Here is a 22,715-nt window from a genome sequence, read left to right as displayed (position 1 = left end):
CTCTCTTTTTTGAAAATTCAAATTTATGCGTAGAAGGAGTGGGCTAGTTTTTCTTATATATACTCTTCTTTCCATTCATTCATTCTCACTCTCTCCTCATTTCATTGAAGCAACCAAGAGCTGAAGAGAAAGGATAAGCGGAGCCTTACTTTTTGAAGCAACCAAGAGCTGAAGAGAAAGGATAAGCGGAGCCTTACTTTTTTCACTTTTTCCAGGTACTTGCATTCTTTTTCATTCGTCTTGTAATTCTTTTTCTTTACTTCCAATTCTTTTTCAATTAATTTCTTGTTAAAGTTTTTGAGTTCTATTTCTTAAAATTCGTCTTTTAATTCTTTTTCTTTACTTACAATTCTTTTTCAATTAGTTTATTGTTAAATTTTTGAGGAGGGGGGTCTTTTAGAAGGCATTACAATTCTTTTTAAATTAGTTTCGTATTTGAGTTTTTGAGTTCTATTTTAATTAGTTTCTTATTTATATTTGAGTTTGTAAATTTGAGAAATCAGAGAGAGTAGGGAGGGAGAGAAAGAGAGACGAGAGAGGAGAGAGGGAAAGAGAGAAATTAAGAGAGAGAAGAGGGGCTCTTGGCGGCCGTGGTCGCCAAAGGGAGAGAGAGAATAGAAATGAGAGGAGTAGGGAGGGAGAGAAAGAGAGACAGGAGAGAGGGAGAGAGAGAGAGAGATTCACAGAGAGAAGAGGGGCTCCTTAAATGAGAGAGAAGAGTAGAGAGGGAAAGAAAGAGAGAGGAGAGAGAGGGAGAGAGATTAAGAGAGAGAAGAGGGTCTCGTGGCGGCCGTGGCTGCTTGAGGGAGGGAGAGAGTAGGGAGAGAGAGGGAGAGAGAGAGAAAGAGAGAGAGGGAGAGAGAGAGAAAGAGAGAGAGAGGGAAAGAGAGAGAGGGAGAGAGAGAGAGAAAGAGAGAGAGGGAGAGAGAGGGAGAGAGAGAGATGTTTATCAGAATGAAACGTGGCGAGAGGAGAGAGGAAAAGAGAGAAATTAAGAGAGAGAAGAGGGGCTCTTCGGGGCCATGGCCGCCAAAGGGAGAGAGAGAATGAGAAATGAGAGAGAAGAGTAGGGAGGGAGAGAGACAAGAGATTAAGAGAGAGAAGAGGGGCTCCTTAAATGAGAGAGAAGAGTAGGGAGGGAAAGAAAGAGAGAGCTGAGACGTGGCCGCCAAAGGGAGAGAGAGAATGAGAAATGAGAGAGAAGAGTAGGGAGGGAGAGAAAGAGAGAGAGGGAGAGAGAGAATGAGAAATGAGAGAGAAGAGTAGGGAGGGAGAGAAAGAGAGAGAGGGAGAGAGACAAGAGATTAAGAGAGAGAAGAGGGGCTCCTTATATGAGAGAAAAGAGTAGGGAGGGAAAGAAAGAGAGAGCTGAGAGAGGGAGAGAGAGAAGAGAGTCTCCTTGCGGCAATGAGAGAGAAGAGTAGGGAGGGAAAGAAAGAGAGGGAGGGAGAGGGAGAGAGAGAGAGAGAAGAGAAGAGGGAGACTTAGGGAGAGAGAAAGAGAGAGAGGGAGAGAGAGAGAGAGAGAGAGAAAGAGAGTGAGGGAGAGAGAGGGAATGAAACTTCTCTGCTAGAAGAGTAGGGAGGGAAAGAAAGAGAGGGAGGGAGAGGGAGAGAGAGAGAAGAGAAGAGAAGAGGGAGACTTAGGGAGAGAGAAAGAAGAGAGGAAGAGAGAGAGAGCGAGAGAGAGAAAGAGAGAGAGAGAGACAAAGAGAGAGAGGGAGAGAGAGGGAGGAATGAAACTTCTGTGAAAGAAAGAGAGGGAGAGAGAGGGAGAGAGAGAGAGAGGGAGGGAGAGGGTAGGGAGGGAGAGGGAGAGAGAGAGAGAGAATAGAGGAGGGAGACTTAGGGAGAGAGAAAGAGAGAGAGGGGGAGAGAGAGAGAGAGAGAGAGAGAGAGAGAGAGAGAGAGAGAGAGGAGGGAGACTTAGGGAGAGAAAGATAAAGAGAGAGGGAGAGAGAATGAAACTTCTAGCGGCCGTGGCCGCCAAGAGAGGGAGGTAGAGAGAGAGAGAGAGAGAGAGTGAGAGAGAGACTTCTTGCGGCCGCGGCCGCCAAGGGAGGGAAGGAGGGAGGGAGGAAGGAAGGCTGAGAGAGATTAAGAGAGAGAATTCAGAGAGAGAGAGAGAGACATAGAGAGGGAAAGAATGACAAATCCTAGCGGCCAAGAGGATAGAGGTAGGGAGGTAGAGAGGCTAAGAGAGAGAGAGAGAGAGAGAGAGAGGGAGAGAGAGAGGAGAGAGAGAGAGAGAGAGGAGAGAGATGGAGAGAGAGAGAGAAATAATTACAAATCCTAGGGAGAGAGAGAGGGATAAAGAGAGAGAATGAAAAATCTTAGCCACCATGGGAGGGAGAGAAAGAGAGACTTGAGATAAACTAAGAGAGAGAATGAGTGGGATGAGGACAGAGAGGGAAACACATAAGAGTTGTCAGAGAGAGAGAGAGAGATTAAGAGAGAGAATGAGGAGTCTTGACTATGGCTACAGAGAGATTTAGGAGTCGAGAGAGAGAGAGAGAGAAAGTAAAGAGAGTTTTATATATTTACAAGTTTTATATTATACTTTTAAAAAATTATAAAAGAGTGAATTTATGGTTTGTTTTCAAGGTGAGATGATATTTTTATATATATTCATCTTTTAAATTGAAAAATGTTAACTTTTCTTTAGATACTTGTTCTTCATTTCTCTCACATGCAGGTTTAGCCTCTACATCAAAACCCCTTCTTTTTTTATATTTAAGCCTCTTAAACCCCACCACATTAAAATGAACACAGAAAAAGAAATTATTTATTGCTTTTCTTCGCTTCGACAGTTGGTTGAGCATAGTTTAGCATAGATTAGATTGCCTTAGAGGAGAGACAATTCTCCAAGTTGCCAATCAAAGCCATGCTCAAATTTTTCTAACTAGTTCCTAATCGTTGTCAGTCCCTTCGCTCACATGCGGTTTAACACTCATAACATGCTATTAAATAAGACCTTTTACCATTTACCAAGAAGTTTATCAGTGGGTAGATTGCATGAGTAGATATCAATGGACAGATTACATATATCAGTGGACAGATTACATGTCATGGGACATATTGGAGCTTGATGATTATTGGTTAATTTTATTGCATTTGTATAAATATTTAAGCTCATTTATTGTCATAAAAAACCTTGTAAAGCCTCCTATGCTATTTTTTACATTTATTGTCATATGAAGCACCTTGTAATAAACCCGACCATTCACTATTTAATGAGTATCAGTGGGCTGCATAAGTGGATATCATTGGAACAATTTTTCGTGGGTAGATTGCATCAGTGCACAGATATCAATGGATGGACAGATTACATGTCATCACGAAGATTGAAGCTTTATGACCAAAGGGCAAATCAATGGATGGACAGATTACATGTCTTCACGAAGATTGATGCTTTATCACTAGACGACACTTTATATTATTATAAAGCTTTATTGGCTAAATTTTTTACATTTGTACAAATATTTAAGCCTTCTAGGCTATTTCCAACATTTATTGCCATATGAAGCCCTGTCGAGAATGGCACCAATGCCATTCTTGTGCAGAGATTGGTATTAGTCCTGTTCTACCCACATGGTTCCATTCTCCATAAAACCATGGGTAGAATGGCACTGATGCCAATCTCCATAACCCCCTACGAAGATGTGGAGAATGACACCAATGCAATTTTCCAGGTGGGCTTATGAACATTGGCACTACAGAACCCTACATGGAAAATGGCACTAGGTTCCAAAGATTGGTACCATTCTCCTCATGGGGTTCTGGAGATTGGCACTAATGCCATTCTCCATGACCACTTAGGTTGCCTTTGCAAAGTCTCAATTCAAATTTCAAATCTTTAGCCTCGGGAGGCTAGTGCTTTGAAGCCTTGGGAGGCTAATGCCTTGGAGCCTAGTGTTCAGGAGCCTTCTTCCACTCCACCCTAGGATCAGGCTCTACCTCCCTCAATAGCCCAGGTTGTTGGCACCTCGTCTGCAGCATTTCTTGATCAGGACCCAGTACAGGTGCCTCCTTCCATGGATAGAGGGAATCCTTCGGACCCCCTCCCTAGGACTGGCTCAGTGGAACTCCTTTTCTGCTCTTGAGGACCTCTCTGACCTCCCAGATGATGATTTTGTACCTTTTGCTTTTGGAGGCCCAGTTATCGGCATCCCTATTGAGAGATCTTTCTCTCTCTCTCACATGTGGACTTTCCTCCCCTTGGACCTCGTGTGTATGGCAAGAGGTTAGCTCCGATGGAGGGTTCTTTTTCTGCCACCAAATCGAATAAGGTATTCCAACCTACTTCCTCCAGCCGATGAGGATAGCTAGTTGGAATATATAGGGATTGGGCATCATCCCTCATTGCTATCACAGATAGTTGATCAGGAATCAGCTCCATCCACGTGTGTCAGGTGGTTCCTTAGACATTCTTTTTCTTCAGGAACACAAACTGGATGCCAGAGATTGCTCCAAGTCATGTAAGCTACTTTTAGGCTGGACTTTTTGGCTTCTTGCCTTGGGAACTAGAGGAGGTACATTCAGATTCTATTCTCCCTCTGGTAATTGGACATGGTACCATCACCCCCTCCAGAGCCTAGTGGATTTTACTTTTGATTGATAGACGTAAGGTTGGCTTCCTCAACCTCTACACTTCGAACAATAGAGGGGACTGTGTTCTTTTTTGGAAAGAGTTGCTCTCATGGGCTGACATTGCAGATTTGTGGATTATTGGAGGTGACTTCACCATGGTTGAGGCACCATCCGATAAGCAAGGGGTAGAGAAGGTGGTATTCATTCCCTCGAGAGAGTAGCTTGGGATGCCTTCTTGTTCAGGTTTAGTGGCAGAGATGTTTAGTCAAATGATGCATTTCATATTCAGTCTCAATCACTTTTGTTTTTGTGGTCGAACCGTAGGGGGCAGATGCCTATCCATGCTTGGATTGATAGATTCTATGTGGATGACTGGGCTCTTGATAGAGGGGAGACAGTTTGCATTGCACTTGGTGTTTCCATCTCTGACCATTTTCTGAAAGTCTTATCTATCTCATAGCCCCATCAGAGAGGACGATCTCATAGTATCAGGATCCCCGATGCCTTATACACAAATGAGACTCTCACAGAGGTAGTCTTGGAGATTTGGGTTTCTCACTTGTAGGGGGTGGCCGATCCTTCACATGTGGCCACAGCACTTGCCAGCTTTTATCACTCTGTCGCTAGTGCTCGGCGAGGTGAGGTACTCAGGTGGGAGATTGGTATCTGTCGGAAGATGGCAACCTTGCAGAGGGAGGAGTAGAGACGACCATCAAATGCTTGGATACAAGAGTGCCTTGCTACAGCAAGGGCTCACTTGCAGACATTGCTTGATCAGAGATGCTTGATCAGAGAGCAGAGTATGCCTTTCATGCACGGGAGTCCTTTTGGATACAAATGGCAGAGAGAGTTAATTAACACTTTTTCTCTACACTTGGTCCCATACATAGTAGAGAGAGTGTCAGGTAGCTTATTGACTCTGGCGGTGTTTTGCAATCTCATCCGGGTACTGTCATGCACTTAGTGACAGATTTTTATGCCTCCCTTCTTTCTGCAGATCCTGACACATAGGCCAAAGATGTGGCTAGAGATGTAGTTTGGTAGAGTTTACCTGTGTTCGTCACACGAGAGATGATATGCTCACTTGATGCACGCTTTACCAACACAGAGTTTAGGACTGCTCTCTCCGCCCTTCATAAGGGCAAGTGCCCTGGTTTCGATGGCCTTACTCCATCTTTTTTTACAGCCTTTTGGGATATGATAGGTGATCATATTACTTCAGCCCTACAGGGCATTTGGGACTTGGGTGAGATGCCTGACTCACTGAGCAAGGCATCCATTTCTTCATCCATGGCTTTCTCCCATTTTTCATTTCCCATGGCTTACTCAAAAGAAGTGGGTTCTGGTTCCTGTATCACTTTGACCATATAGGCATAGTGAATGGCTGTAAATCCATCATATTTCAGCCTATCCACAGGATACCTAACCCTGGTAGACCTGCGCAAAATAGGCTCACTTCCAGGTGCTCTCAAAACATCCCTGGTCTTCCTTACTCCAGGTGTAACAACAGAAGGAATACCCAACTCATCCTCGATGCTTTGTTCTGAGCCACTGGATTCACCATCCACACAAGAGTGACCTGCATTCACATCATACATGGGCTGATCTACCTTCTCTTTTCCTTTTCGTGATACCTGCGTACCACTCTCTGCATTGCTTTGAGGGAATTCTCCTGATCTCAATCTGCCTGTCCATGGCGAAGTATGTGAGCAGATAGATGCAGCCATCCTAGTGGAATGGACAATTGAGATAACTATTACTTCCACCACTTGGATGGGAGCTTTTTTGAGGACAGCAGTTCCTCTACAGGTGATCGCTCTTTGAGGTCTTAGGGAAGATGCACTAGTCTTTGACATTGGGGATGGAGGTATACTCTCTAGATCCATGGATGATATTCTTCTAGAGGTTGCCTTTTAGCCTGTCAAGATTGCTAGTTTTGTGGACCATGGAGCGGGCTTGTAGTGGTACTTAGACCTCGACCCTCTGCTCTTGGCCCTGGGATCCTGGAGATTGTGGTTATATGGAGGTGCACCTATTAGGTGCTTGCAGTGGGACCCAAGAGAGAGGGAGTGGATAGATCATGGGCATCAAGAGAGGGGGATTTCCTTCTTTCATTTCATGGTTGGTAATGCCAGGAGATTTCAGTTGAGCAGTAGGGGTTGGATTCCCTCCAGAGCCCCCCATTGGGACAGCTTCTTCATCACCGCAGATTTGCATAGGAATTTCTAAAGGAGGCTCTGGAAATCCCTCAGAAATAGAAAAATCACTCTTTTCTTTTGGCTTTCTATTCATGGATGGATTGCAGTGAACCTGTGGAGATCATGATTTGGGATTGATCCCACTTGCCCTCGTCGTCATTCTACAGAGGAGTCAGTGCGACATTGCCTTTGGGACTACAATCAGGCAAGGACTGTTTGGAAAGGGGTTGCTCAGATACTCAACATTTTTCATACTTCCCATTTCTTCATGACTTGGGGCTCTCAGTCACATGCTTATCCCTTACTGGTCCCTAGGTGTTTTATGATGGTGAGCCTTCTTCTTGGGCACTCTTGGTCCGTCGGCAAGTGATAGAGCCCTGCTCTCTTCAGGATGTACCACTTACTCCCTTCAAAGCTTCTCATGCTTCACTGGACACCTCTTGGGAGATTTTGGCTAGCATTTCCTCTTGGCACATTTAGAGGGCCAGATGTACAGAGGCCTTGGATGGCACCCAGATACACCCATCACAAGTGTTCACGAGTATTTGGACTGACATGGTTCACACTTTGATAGCCATATGGGCTAGCATGCAGGGCCCTTCACGAGCAACCTCTTCCAGGAGGACTGTATTTCTTCGAGGTTGGAGGGGTTCTCCCTTTTTCTTGAAGGTTTCTACCGAATTGAGATGGCACTTTCAGCCCCAATCCATTCTTTTTTGCTCTTGAGCTTTTCATGCATTGCATGGTTTATCCCATATGGAGCTTGCTCTAATGGTTTTCTTTAATACTTAATAGAAGTCTCTTTTTGCAAAAAAACTAGGTCTGTGCTATTAAGCACAAATAGAGGAGTTTATATGTTTCAAGCACCTTCATCATGTGGCTAAAAATATGTCATGATGCTAAGTGCATTCTCTATGTACAAACAGAGGGGGGGAGTACATGTCCATAGATCTCAATGCATACTTGTTTGACACAAGAATTCAACACCAATTTAATGTGCCTTACACACCACAGCAAGATGGTGTAGCAGAAAGAAAGAGTAGATCTCCTATGGAGATGACATGGTGTAGGATTAAGGGGTCATAGTTTTCCTTACAAGTTTTGGATAGAAGTCATTATGTGTGCAACTTATGTTCTAAACATATGTTCAACAAAAGCTTTGAAAACTATTGATCCTTTTAAATCATGGCATGGTAGAAAGCTACCATTAATGGCTCATATGCATCTTTGGATGCTTGGCTTTTGCTCTTATGCTTGGGTAACACCATTTTAAGGTTGATGACAAAGCTGTGAAATTCACCTTTGTGGGTTACCATGTAGAGAGTAAAGGGTACCATCTCTACCATCCTCCTGCACACTAGATTATGATTAGTAGAGATGTGGTCTTGGTGGAGAACTCATGTTAGCCCTTGTTAGAATGATAAAAATAGCCCATGGTTGGCTCATAGAATATTCTCCTTCCTTTCTATTGTGCACACATACTAGGTGTTAGGCATTTAGACAACCTATGGATGGAAATCAGCTCCTAAGTGTTGTAAATGAACCTAATGTAGTTAAAATGCCTACTAAAATACTCAACAAGTGGAAGTATGCCTTGTTGGATGTGACAAAGATTGCAAGGCATCAATTCAGTGGCTCTATAAGCAAGTCAAACACTCATCAAACATGTGACATTTCTTGCTAGGCATATGGGCATTATGTTGATCATGCTTTATGAGAGTAGCTTGTGTGAAGAAGAGCCAATTTCATTTGATGAACATGAAGATCAAAATTGGATATATGCCATGTCACAAGAATATGATTTTCAAAAGGAGAATGATTGATAAGGACAATTTTTTTTTTGGAAAAAAAAAAACAATATTTTGTATATGAGGGGAGGGGTCCTACCCCCTCTTCAAATAGTACTTGGGATTTATTTGACTTGCTTTTTTACAAGAAAGGTATTGGCACGAAGTGGGTCTATAAGATCAATAGAGATGGTAGCATTAACTTCTACAAAGCAAGACTTATGTGGCAAAGGGTTATGCATAGCAGAAGGGTAGAGATTATGACAAGACCTTTGTTCCCACTTCTCATATAACTAGCATTTGAAGGGCATCGACATGAAAAGTTTTTTGCTCACACTTCTCATGTGAGGCCTATTAGGTGCTCCTTGCTATGGCAACTCATCATGGTTGGAAGTGCATTAGTTGGACATCAAACCATTTTCTTGAATGTGACAATTTGCATGGAAGGTGTATGTTTCCTAGCCTCATGCTTTTTTTTAGAAAGTCCAAGAAGACAAGGTGTGTGGGTTATGGAAATATCTTTATGGCCTTAAGTAGGCTCTAAGGGCATGGTATAAGAAGATACATGCATACTTGGTTGTGCATGGGTTTAAATGAAATAGTCAAATAGAAAGCAGCCTCTATGTCAGGAAGACTAAAGACGGTTTGTTGGTCATCATTTTATACATTGATGAGATGTTACTCATAGGCCTCAAAGGTGAGAAGATTTCAGCTTTCAAGGCTGAATAGTAGGGTTCTTTTGAGATGTCACACTTGCACTACTATTTATGCATTTAGTTCTTATAGAGCGATGATGGGATTGTCATGATGTAGTAGAAGTATATGTAAGGGCTATTGCAAAGGTTTCATCTCGAGGATTGTAAAACTTTGGCTACATTAGTTGAGACAAGTGCCAGGTTTAAGCCTTAATGATTATGGAGGTCCTTTTCATCAAACACCATATCAACATGCTATAGGATGCTTGATCTATTTGTACAATACATGGTTGGACATTTAGTATGGCTTATCTCGATTGAGTAAATTTGATGCATTGTCTTGGAACCAAGCATTGGCATGATCTCAAGTGAATTTTTTGCTACATGCAGGGCACTCAGTTCCTTGGCTTGTTCTATCCCAAGGAGTGAATCACATCTCCATGCTTTTTGTGATTTTGACTACGTGTCCACTAGTGACTTTTCTTTCCATCTTGGTGGTTCATGTATATCATGGCTCAGTAAGAAGTAGCCCATGGTGGCCACTTCTAGCTATGAGGTTGAGTATAGGGAAACCTTTACAATGTTAATCGAGTTTGTACAGTTTGTATATCATGGCTCAGTAAGAAGTAGCCCATGGTGGCCACTTCTAGCTATGAGGTTGAGTATAGGGAAACCTTTACAATGTTAATCGAGTAGCCCATGGTGGCCACTTCTAGCTATGAAGTTGAGTATAGGGGAACCTTTACAATGTTAATCGAGTTTGTACAAATCATAGGGAAACCTTTACAATGTTAATCGATTTTGTAATTGAGTATAGGGAAACCTTTACAATGTTAATCAAGTTTTTGGCTAATTTGAGTGTTAGAGAGATGTCCCCAACTTGCATCTCCACTGACAGTAAGAGCATATTGGTGGCTATGAGGAACCTAGTGTTTCATGCTAACACTAAACATATTGAGGTGCATTACCCTTGTGTCACAAAGAGCTTTATGGTGGAGAAATAATTAGTTTGAACTATATGTCTACACATGAAGACTTGAACAATTTGTTCACAAGGCTCTTTCTCATGAGAAGTTCAAAGCTGTGGGCTTATTAACCTTTGGGGCTTTTCCTTGTAAGTGTTCATATCATCACTCTAGAGGGTTCTGTAGACCATGTTCATGTTACAAGTAGTGATGTGTGAATACTAGGCCACCTGGTCACTTTTTCCCTTCATACGAGATTTTATCCTCTATGAATAGGAACATTCATTGTCTCCTTTTGTTGTGAGTGTTCCCTTATCTAGTTGTATTGGCATTCTGGCCGCTCAATCTTGCAATATTTTAGTCTTATTCCCTTCATTACACTTGTCACATGATGAAGAAATGTATACCCTTGGGTAGTGTGCCAATTCTTCTAGCTGAGGGTGAAACGGTTGCGAAAAGAATGGTGATATGGGTGGCACCTAATGATAATTTGGTTGGCTTTTGTGGTAAAAAGCTGGAACACACTTGCATTCTAGACTTTGTTGTACAAGTTGGTGATGGTCAAGATGGATATGTTAGAGTTATGGATGCTTTTCAACATAATGTGATTGCTCATTATACAAGGGTTTTGATAGTGAATCCTCTTCTTGAATGCTTGCCAAAGCTAGTTCTATTGGTGCAATTGGCATGTAATAGGTTTGATTCCATGTTTGTCAGAGACAGTGGGAGAGCATTCAGCTTTCTTGGAACATGTTTCTAAGGGACGTGGTAGGTCCATTGATAAGACATGCTTCAGATGGGGATAGTAGGTGCAGAAAGTTGATGTTGCAAAATTACTCTTCTTGTCAAGGTCCCAGGTTGTGCATTCCTTGGAAGGGTTGGCCCTTTATAGCACACATCACATTTGATGGGAGTATCAGTGGTTTGCATGATCAAGACTATATCCATAATGGAAAGAAACTTATCAATCCTTTGGATGGTGCATCTAGGAGGTTGGTACTTGGTAGAGAACTTGTGACTTTGAATCATGTAGCAATTGTATATCAATTATTCAAGGTTGATGAACATGGCTTGCAAGAAGGGGATATTGAGAGGAAGGATAGACAAAATTGGAGAGCTGCACAAAGGATTGCTACAAAGAAAGTACAAAAGTGTTTGAAGTTATTGCAAGAAGGCTATGGTGCTCACCAAGACATTGGGCACATGTATGTACTTATCAATAGTAGCATCTTACATTGATATTTCTTATCACCTACCCTAGACTTGTATGGTCGTGTGAAAGCTGCAGGAAAGGTGTCTTTCTTTTTTAGGTATGTAGAAGTTGCTACCATTGCTATTAGTGATATATGATTAAAGGATTTTGAACGTATTTCCAAGGTTTATGTGGCTAATACCCATGGTTCTTTCTATATGTAGGATTTGGCGCATGTGGATCACTAAGCATAATGCATACTCCCTAAAGCAAAACTTTATCTTAGTAGAGAAACATTCATTGACATTCAATTAGCATGTCACTTTGTGGTTCTCTTGATAAAGACCTTTAGGGAAAAGCATCCTCACTTGCATGTACCCCTTTCTTGCATGGGATTAGATGCACGTGAGAATTTTTTCAGTAAGGTGGGTGGAATGGTTCGGAATGAAAGATGCTATGATGGCTTTGATTTGCTGAAGTAGTACAGGAGCACTTAATAGAATAGCAGAGTTTCAAGAAGGTTCAATCCTTAAATTTCCAGCAGGTCATTCTAAACAAGAAAATATATGGGCTACTTTGGAAAAGGAAGATGGCACTCCTTTGGCCAACCTAGGAGACTATGCTTGTGTGAGTAGTGACAACCATATGGTATCTGCATTGAGAGAGGGATTATTAGAAGCAAAGGCCATAAGTGAGGCACTTGGTATGCGAGATGAAACTTTTTGGAATCTCATGGGAGGAGGGAGATCTCTTAAAACTCTTCAACCCTAATCTTGAATATGTGGAAGAGGATGAATCATTGGATGATGTTCTACTTATAGATGAAGATAATCACTTTGATAGTGGTGTTTGAGGTGATCTGGATGAGGAAATTACTAGTGAAAGTGAGGTTCATCATGTGATTGATTGTCTAATTGATGAGAAGGAGAAGGTGGCTAGTGAAATATCACCATTTCTTGAAGTGGATGGGAAAGACATTTCTAAAAGCACACTTATTAGCCAATTGAATGGAAATCCCACACTATCTAAAGATAGATTAACAAGGGTGAAAAGTGGTGTATTTTTCTTTGGAGAAGAAGGCCATGATTCATACATGAACATGTCTTGGTATAGGATTTGATTGTGCAGTATTGTTTGAAAGCACATCAATAAATGGAATACTAGTAAGGGTGCTATAAACGGCATGTGGTACCTTGGAAGGGTGGTAAGCATGAGGAGAAAGGTTGGAAATTGTCTAAAAGAGACAAGAGGCCCCTTTGATCTATTGGATAGGCCTTTGAATGTTCAAATTCATTTATCATGGTATCAACAAGCAAAGGGAACTAGGACCTACACGTATGACCTTGTTGACAACCAATGTGTGGAATTGGAATCTATAATAGCCTTGGCCAATCTCAACTATGATTGACAAACAAAGAAAGGCCATCTTGATGAGAACGACTACAAACTTTTCAGTGAATATGTGCAGGATGTGCAGGGCAGAAAAGGTACATTTTCTAATTTTTAAATTTTGTAAAGTTTATCCATTTTGAAGTTGTCCCTTCCCTTCCCTCCTTCCCAATCATTTGCAGCCCTACTGCTCCAATCTCTGATGTAGATGAAGGGAACATATGTTTTTGTTAATGTGCTTTCAATACTTCTTATCACCTAGGGATCCTAGGTTTGCAAATGTAACTTGACAGGGAGCTGATGTAAATGGTTTGTTTTGCAGGATAAATTTGTTGGCAGGCTATGTGGCATGATGCGGCATTTATGAGAAGATGCCCATAGATGTGTCAATGCTAAACTTATGGATTGTAGACATGGATTGTTTGGGTATTCCTCTTGTTTAATTTTTAGTTTTTCTAGTAAACATTCAAGATGCATTTCATGTTTTCCACTCTATCAATTTTTGGTTTAGATTCATGGATTGTTTAGCTGTTACTCTTGTGTAACTTTATATTTGTTGCTATTAAACATCCAAGATGCTTTTCAACTTTTTCATTCTAGTGTTTGTTATCTTTATTGGAATTTGGGCTTTTTTAAGCGAGAAGACACTTGTTTATGTTAGTGTGTAATCATTCTTATACGCTATATATTGGGTCTACAACATGTAACTTGATAGGGAGCTAATATAAATGGTTAGCATAGCATGTATGTGAAAAGGATTTCATGAGTTTCATGTATGCCAAATGGGGATAGAGAGATGCTACACATGGTCAACTTGTAAATGGACAAAGGGTTCGATCAAAATGGTTGGTATGTATGTTGAATGTGCTTCATTGACAAAAGCACAATAAATATTTCATGACATTTATTTATGGAATGCGTGGATGGCTATGTCTGCTCTTTGTAGGTGATATTAAGCATCACATGTATTAGTAATGCACATTTATGCCAAATGAAAATAGAAAGATAGTGACATGGTCAACATGTAAATGGATAGTGAGTTGATCCAAATGGTTAACATATCTATTATGCATGTAGAATCTATATCACCTCTACATATCCACAAGGAGTACAAGATTTATGCATGAAATGCTTTTGTGGATACATATGCTCTTTGCAATTGATGTCAATTCTACAACACATTATTACATATGCCCTACACATGTATGCCAAATGGTGATAAAGCTCCTTAAGGTTTCTACCTAGCTGCCACTATTGTTGTTGTTGTTCCTGACCTGGATGTCCACTTTTGGGATAGTATTTTGTCTCTTTTGGAGATTATAGACCACCTTTGAAGGAGAAGAGGTTGTCAGAGCCTGTCCGTCCCAATAACAATGAATGTAGTTGCTATCCTACACTGTTCTGAGCAGGTTTGGAGACTTTTGCCAATTTTGGAAAAGGATTTGGAGCTATTTACCTCTGTATTTGGCAATATAGCCTTCAAATTAGTTCATGTTTTGTAAGTACAGGTCTGCATTGGAAGTGTGGATGCCCTAAACCAACATTGGTTTTTCTTAGAAACCATCTCAGTGAAGTCAAGACTTTTGCAGTCAGAATTTAGTGAGGTTTTTGCATAGTTTAGCCAAGCATTGGCTAGTGGGGTAATGTGATTTTGTTGGTGCAATACCATTTACAGCATGTGAATCAATGGGCAGTTTATGCATACATCTAAGATGGTTCAGAATGAAAATCCAAATTTGAATTCAGGAGACGTGTTTGAAGTTTTGCCTAGGAGGATAAATTGGATGGAACCAAGTATTCCATGTGGAGATTTATGGTGAATAATGTGTTAGTTTTAGTAAGAGTATATGGGGCTATGTTAGAGGTGATGAGGCTTGTCTTGTAGATCTAGTTATTGCTTCTGCTACACCTTTGTAAGGAGGTAATGCATATGATAGGCAGCTACTAGCTTTGATAAGGCCAACTACACTTGTTGCTCCTATTGAGGATTAGAGGAGATGGGATGCAAGGGATGCCTAGGCTATGCCACTTATAGCCTTGTCCATTAAAAGGATCATCATACCTCGTATTCGTTCCTCCAACATACTTGGAGAATATGTATTGGGCAAGGAAGGAGGCTAGGCTTACTTGAAAAGACATCTTGATAGTATTTCAAGAGCTTTACATATGGAAATACATTGGTGGATATGTATACTCTTTGTAGATGTATAGTCAATACGTATGCAAAATGGTATAATGTTGCCTTGGCTAGCATGTCGATGTAAGTGATTAAACACCTATTTCATTAATTTTAGACTAGTGCACTCTCCAAATTCGTTTTGTGAGATAATTTTGGATAAAGCATTTAAAAAAAAGAGGCTCTTATAAAACAAAAATTTGAGTAAAAAAGTAAGATTTTAAAAAATCAAATTAGAAAAAATGACGTGACATGTTATTAAAACTAGAGTACATTAAAAAAAGAGGACTTCATGTTGTTAAAAGAGACAAAAAGTAAGATTTTAAAAAATCAAATTAGAAAAAAACTAGAGTACAATTAAAAAACTAGAGTACATTTAAAAAAAAGCATGACACATTTGTACAAGAAGTAGATCATATAACTCAGCCATATGGTGTTAAAAAACACCCTCCATTAGCTCAGCCTAGAAGATGTCATCTTTGTCTCTCTTGTCTATTACAACTTTACATTAGAGAACTAAAAAGTCTTTGTGGAACTGTAGTTTTATTTCTTGTCTATTACAGTTACTTTAGAAAACACATAAGTCTATGGAATTAAATTTCACAGTTACTTTAAATTTCTATGGAATTAAATTTACATCACTTGACTATTAAGTCATTAGAGAGAGCATATGTCCTTGAAAGTGCCTACTATGGCATTGGCTTCATGAAAACAAGTAGACTTTAAACTTGCAGGCCATGCGTAACCAAGGCTGGCATCGCAAATCTCCTCACAGACTCTCCTCACAACTTGTTTTGAATCTTCTGCCGACTTGTAAGCATTCAACAACTCTTCTTTTCTCTCTTGGCTTTCCTCATCTTCACCATTTTTTTCAATACAGCTTCTAGCCACCGCCATATCCTGTACGAAAATTTAACTTGTTCGCATAAGAAGTACGTGATTAAAAGAAGCGAAAAAGAAAGCTAAGGATATTCACCTCTTCTGCTGAGTTCAAATCAAGCAACCATGTGCATAACATATCCTCCTCGAATGATTTTCCCTCCATTGGTCCGTACAAAAGAGATCTAAGATAGAATTTGAGTTCAGTAAATGAAGTTGGGTAGTAAGTGGTCATTGTCTTAGAGGGAAAGTGGGAGAAGGAGAGTGAGGGAGCGATAGCGAGGGATGCACAGTAAAAAGTGATAGAAAGTGAGGGAAGACGTAAAGTGTAATCAGAAGGACTAGGATGTAAGAAATAAGAGAGTGTTTGTGGAAGGACTACGATGGAAGATTACAAGTGCACTAAGGCATGATGTGTTCGCTATGATAAGGATAAGGGTTGGAATAAAGTGAGAGAAGCATTGGAAATGCTCTACTTTAAGTGAGTGGAGGCTGTCCAACTAAATGAAATTTTGCAGAGCATTGGGAATGCTGTACTTTAAGTGAGTGGAGCATTGGGAATTGATACTTTGCCATGAAATATATTACAAATATTACATCATCACATATTCATATCAAAATTCTCATCACAGAAGGTTATATTTCCTAATAATCACATCATCACACATTCATATCATAAAATTGTGTGCATGAAATAAATATATAAATATCATGACTAAATGCCACTTAAGTAATAAGTCAGAAATTGGTGTATAATCAACAAAAACTACATCATGATTCATACATTGCAACAAATAAATGTCAACCATAATATTCATGGAGTAAACAACATCATGAGAATATGCTCCTCATGCATATATACAAACACAACATCATACATGCATCATAACTCTTCTGATGCTTCTACTGGAGACTGTGGCAACTCTTCTGATACTTCCAATGGAGGCTGTGGTGCTCTAGATGTACACTCAGTCTCTACTTCTTCTGTAGTATGTAGTGCTTTCGGAGTAGACTCAGTATCCTCTTCCTTAAATGCAAGCGGAGGTTGTGGCAACTCTTGTGATGCTTCTAGTGGAGGCTATGGTGCTGTAGGTGTACACTGAGTCTCTACTTCTTCTATAGTGTGCAGTGCCTTCATAGTAGACTCAGTCTCCTCTTCCTTAAATGCAAGCTCTGATATTGCTTCAGTTGCATGTTGTATTCTAATGGCAGCAATTAGGTCTCGAATGATTTCAGCCCTAAACAATTGCATATCCTCCTCTGAATATTTGAGCTCCAAAGAGTCTTCTGATGAGATCTGTGGCTTAAGTGAGAAAATTGCTTTGAAAATCAACATGCAGTTGTAGGCAACTCTCCACCCACAACTATGCCCATCTTCCTGCTCTACTACTAAATGCTTTTGGAAGTCTAGCGAGTCTTTGTACTGTCCTATTTCTCTGATAGCAAATACCAACTTCTCAATCGACCTGCTCATCATGACATATTAAAAAAACTTAGTGTGTCTATTACATAAGGTACATAATATAGAATTAACAACATATTAATAGAATACTTACATTTGCACTGAGCCATGAAAGCCTGCAATCGAGTTAACAAACCAACACTAGTTGTCTTCAAGGTCCCAAACCACGAGACTCCAATGTTCCCTACACGAATAATTAAGAACCATTATTATTTAACACAATGTTGCCAGTATAAGATGAAAATAACGATTGCCATGATACTTACATCTTGTGATATGCCATAAATAGGACTCACACGCCATGTAAATGTAAAGGCTGTAACCATTTACAAACATCGACTATCATCTTTCTGCTATCGTTAAGTATAGAGAAAGGAGGGAATCCAACATATACACACGGTTTTGTACGGCTCTACCAAATTGTGAGATAACTATACTACACCAACAAATAAATGAATATTAGCTTATTAGATTTAATCAAAATATTGAATTATCAAGCAGAGAAAAAGTTTGTATCAAACCTGAGAATGGCCATCATAATGTTGTTATTGACCTCATTTGAAGCTCAAGAGAGGATTGAAATCTCCTTTCCCCCAAATTCAAGATATTGAGGTCTATGTTGAATCATAACCCTAACATTAAAAGAGCTTCCCAATTCTTCCAATGCAGCCATGTTTGTAGAGTTGAGGTCTTCTATCCCCTTTGACTCTTTGACGCATTCATTTCGCACTCCTCTGAGCCATTATCTATTTGCCTTGTGGGAGGGTCCATAATGTCGCCCTTAATGATTGCTCGAATGGTACATGTTATAAATGCATAGAGATGCAAATCCGTATATGTTGACAGTGTGGTGTCATTTTGTATCTCAAAAATTTGACCAAGTACCAAAAAGCAATTGTAGCCCACCCTCCATCCACAATTATAGATGTGGCTATTCTCTTGATGTGATACCTAACATGTTATATACTTTATTTGTTGTGCCAAGTCACATTACCGCATTACTGTGTCGATAGCACCTACTAACTTTCGAGCTGATCTACACATCAAAACATATAACAACAGTGAATATGTGCATTGCATATCAATCTACATGTCAAGAAGTGACAACAAGTGTAGTCTATACTTACTCTAACACAGTGCCATGGACGGATATCATTGAGTTGGCAAAGAAGCACTTCTTCACAAAGATGTCCACGACTACCAGACTCCAATGTGAGCTGCATTATCAATAAAGAATAATTACTATGTTTGAGACAATTCTAGCAATGCAATAGAAGAAACAAGTAGGGTTTGATGCTTACTTCTCATAATATGTTGTAAAAATAACTCGTGCATCATTCATAGGAACGTGCTTCAACCACTTGCAAACATCCTCTATGGTTTCTTCTTTCTTGCTAAGCACTTCCAAAATACGAGGATCAAGCATATATGAAACGCTTGTATACTTTGCAGAAAATTTGCTATAACATTACTATATTAAAAAAAAAAGTATTAGCTTCTTGGGTTTAATCAAAATTAGCAAAGTATAAAGCCAAGGAAAAGGTTGCATCAAACTTGAGGATGGTTGTAATGACTTTGACATTAACCTCTTTCTTAGGATTCAAGAGGATTGAAATCTCTTCTTCACCAAATTCAAAAAAATGAGGTTGTTGTCGAATTAACAACATAGCAGTGAATGAACTTCCAATCTGCTCCAATGGATTCATATTTTCATGACTCATCTTATTGAGAGAGTAGTCTACATCGTATTCTTCTTCACTTGCTATGTCTTCTACAGCCTCCTTCTGCTATAGAAATATAAAAAAGTTATGCGATGTACACATCCCAAATAAAGGTTTAAACAAGCAGATAAGGTTTCATACATGCTTTCATTAGAGTGAGTCTCTCCTCCGCTTGGAGCAAAAATTTAAAAAGTAAGGTTTCATACATGCTTTCATTAGAGTGAGTCTCTCCTCCTCTTGGAGGAAAAATTTAAAAAGTTATGAGATTTACACATCCCAAATAAAAATAAAGGTTTAAATAATCATAGAAGTAAAAGATAGCATGCTTTCATTAGACTCAGTCTCTTCTCCTCTTGGAGGAAAATATAAAAAAGTTATGAGATTTACACAGCCCAATTAAAGGCTTGAACTAGCATACAAGTATAAAGATAAGGTTTTATACATGCTGCAATGTAGTCATATTTTCAGGTTGTTTCCCAATGGTAGCAATTAGATGCTGAATACTCTCAGCCCGAAATGCTGCCAGATCGGCTTCTGTATATGATTCCATTTTGGCTGGTAACTCCAAATCAAAAATCTCTCTAAGAAACAACATACAGTTGTAGGCAACTCTCCACCCACAGCTGTGCCCATCTTTTTGCTCCACTGGCAGACGTCTTTTGAATTCTACTTAGTCTTGTTGCTCCGTGGTTGTTCTGATAGTAGATACTAGCTGATATGCAGCACTGTCCATCATGACATATTAAATATATTAATATGTCATGATTAATAAGATACAAAATAAGAAAGTATCAAAAATATTAAGAGAATAATTACCTTGGGGAGTTGGCATGATAGCCTTCCATTGAATTCACAAACCACAAATGATTGAGTTCAAGGTCCCAAACGATTAGACTCCAATGTGAGCTACACGACCAAAATAAAAATGATTATTGTTTTACACAAACTTGCCAAAGAAATAGTAAAAATAAGGTTAGAGTTGATACTTATGCCTCATGATAAGGCATAAAGATGACTCGCATCCCATCTAAATTCAAAGGGCTTAACCCGGTACAAACATCTTCTATAGTCTTTTGAGGAGAGCTAAGAATAGAAGAAAGGAGAGCATCGAGCATGTAGACACGATGCTGCATTGCACTAGGAAGCTGAGAAATAACTACATTGCACCAAGAAATAAACAAACGTTAGCTCATAGAATTGATTTGCATTCTACACTCGAAAACTGATATATAACTACACTGTAAATAAATAAACAAATGTTAGCTCATTGAAGTAGAAACAAATAAATAAATGTTACCTGAGAATGGCCAAGATAACATTGTCATTAACCTCTTTTAAAGGATTGGAGAGGATTGAAACCTCCTCTCTACCAAAGCTCAAATACTGAGGTTCTCATTTTAAAACGATCCTAACTTCAAATGATTATCCAATGTAGCTAAATTTGCAGAATGGGTCTCTGTCATAGCTTGTATTCTATGTTTGGGGTCGTATGGTGTCTTTAAAGCTCTTGTGCTCATGGGATTCTTCAATCAAATTTAGAGGTGGTTGCATTGTTGAAGTAGAAGGGAGTGCCTCCATATTGACTTCATCCATTTCTTCTCCCTCTATTTCCTGTAAACAAATATGAGAGATTAGATTCATTATCTTTAAATTTAAATCTTATTTAAAAAATTGTATTTAGTTGAGAAATAGAGAGCTCATACCGCTAAGTATTGTCGTAGTGGCCTTTTTTCATAACCCTGTGAGCCATAATTATCAAAGAAGGCATCATCATGTTTGTCTTCATCCACCAACCTCTCTCTGAACGGGTCATGTAAGTCCATCTTTTCATCATCATCAACTGGGACATTATGATCTTCAAGGTAATCATCCATGTCATCAGTGTCCTTATGGTCTATCTCTTTTTCATAGCCTGTGGTTAGATCTGCTTGAAGCTAAAAATAAGCCATGAAATGCTTATTTTCAATAATATTTGTGGAGTTGCCTTTTCTGAGGAGATCCTCAAATAAATATCCCATTTTGTACAAGGTGACCTCCCACCAACTTGCCGGTAGCAAATTCTCCATCATGGTAAGCAAGAGACTCCCACTTTTTGTAGGACTTCCATAGTTGTTTTTTTGATAATGTATGGACATGGGAATATCTTGCTCTTCTAGCATCAATCTCAAATTATTTGAATTCCCTCTTATGTTCTTTTGTAAGGAGTGATCAGGGTTGGGGACTCCGCATACACAAAAAGAATGATTCAAGAGATTGAATTGCTATGCCACATTCTCTCTTGCCTCTCTTTGCTGCATAAACACCACTATAGATCTTCAAATCTGATGAATATGCTCGCTCTAGAGTAACCTACATGGCTTCTTTGTCTTTTTTATCAACAAAAATGACAATGTTGCAAATTGCCACTTTGCTAATGGTGGTATATACTATTCTATCAATGAAGTTATGGATATCATTGCTAGAAACTTCATTGATAAATAATAGTTGTGGCTTATCCCATGCTGACTCATTCTTGAAGAAGTCATCTTCTGAGACTCCCCTGAAGTCCACAAGCTTTCCAAACTCTACCCTAACCTCTATATTGAATTGAAAGCTTTGGTGCATATTTGTCGGCATCCTTATCTCGCTGATTAATCTTTCCACATATGCAACCACCTGTTGTGGGATTTCTTTTCTCATATAAGAGGTTACTATTTCTGACCCATCTCCATCCTTTTTAATCCACCTGTTTGCCCATAGCTTTACCTTGGGTATTGACAAAGAAGCTATATGCTTCACCACATTATAGTCAATGTTCAATGAGTAAGTGGAATTTGTTTCTCTGACAGCAAATACTTAATGGCACTATGCACTGCATCACGCCTCACCTGTACATTGATGCATTCTTCCATGCAGTGGTCTTTGTCTTTTTTTCCAAAAAACCATTCTTTCTTTAAAATTTTTTGTGCTGTCATGGATGCATACTTGTCAGCTGAGTACTTTATAGGCCTCCACATCCTTGCCATCAACTCTTTCTTATCCATTACCTTTGACTTTTCGGAGATAAACAAAGGAGCTTCATAGGTCAACTGTCCACGCTCACAAGCAATGCACGTTTCAAGCATCTCATTGAACACTTCAACAGGATGAAATATGATAGAAGTATAGTCGGCATATCTGTCCCTCACCACCTTGAGGCTTGTCATACTTTCTTCTCGCTCTTGAGTTCCCCTAGGCACAACTGCACTCAAAGAAGTATAGAAGTTCATGAGTGTGTCGGCATCTGCTTTTGTGACCTTTCGCTTCAAATCAGGATTTGGAGAACAAAATGTTGTCCATATAACTCTCACCTTCTGTAAGACCTTTGATGTTGAGGATATCTTACGCTTTCCATGGACATAATGATTAAGTCTTTCGGACTCAATCAAATACTTGATCTCATGCTTGAATATATAGATTGTTGTAGGATAATAATGGAATGAACTTATCTTTGCAAATTGTTCTGAAGTGAGTCTTTTGACCTCCTTTGCTTCCTTTGCGATCTGATTACAAGCATAAGCCCAATGTTGACCATCAATGGGCTAGAATCTGCAATGAAGGAGGAATTCCTTCTTTGCTTCCTTTAGCATATTCTCACCTTGTGTCTCTTCGCCTTGTTCATGTGGAATATTTTTAAGAGTGTC

This window comes from Dipteris shenzhenensis, chromosome 29 (genome assembly GCF_047967505.1).
Source record: "Dipteris shenzhenensis isolate YYH24624 ecotype China chromosome 29, Dip_SZ_1.0, whole genome shotgun sequence".
NCBI classification, from domain to species: Eukaryota; Viridiplantae; Streptophyta; class Polypodiopsida; order Gleicheniales; family Dipteridaceae; genus Dipteris; species Dipteris shenzhenensis.
This window is presented reverse-complemented; position numbering follows the sequence as displayed.